Source organism: Nansenia antarctica (genome assembly GCF_963989245.1).
Source record: "Nansenia antarctica genome assembly, chromosome: 15".
Taxonomy (NCBI): Eukaryota; Metazoa; Chordata; class Actinopteri; order Argentiniformes; family Microstomatidae; genus Nansenia; species Nansenia antarctica.
Genome location: NC_137685.1, coordinates 460,001 through 460,643, shown reverse-complemented (window position 1 = coordinate 460,643; position 643 = coordinate 460,001).

Below are 643 nucleotides of genomic sequence, written 5' to 3'. Positions count from 1 at the left end.
CCGCTGATATTTCTCTGAACAGCTGTTATATCATAGATGATATGTGATACCAGAAGTTCTATGTTTACATCCTCCTAAATTGTCTATAAGGACTGTATGAAAACATTGCTCACCCCAACAGATGTGGAGAGTGAGTGAGAGAGAGTGATATACAGCCCAGGGGACTGCTGGGGATGGTAGGTGAGAACATAGCATGTGGAGAGTCTGTGGCACAGTCTAAAGGCACAGTGATACTCTAGTATGACTCTCTGAGCTAAACAGACCCCTGGAGTAAGGTAGGGTAGTCATCATGTCCCAGGGGTTATTAGCAACCCCCAGAGGAGATGTGGCGTGCCCAGCGAGGCCCCAGGATGAGGTGTGTCACAGGGAGATGTGGCGTGCCCAGCGAGGCCCCAGGATGAGGTGTGTCACAGGGAGATGTGGCGTGCCCAGCGAGGCCCCAGGATGAGGTGTGTCACAGGGAGATGTGGCGTGCCCAGCGAGGCCCCAGGATGAGGTGTGTCACAGGGAGATGTGGCGTGCCCAGCGAGGCCCCAGGATGAGGTGTGTCACAGGGAGATGTGGCGTGCCCAGCGAGGCCCCAGGATGAGGTGTGTCACAGGGAGATGTGGCGTGCCCAGCGAGGCCCCAGGATGAGGTGTGT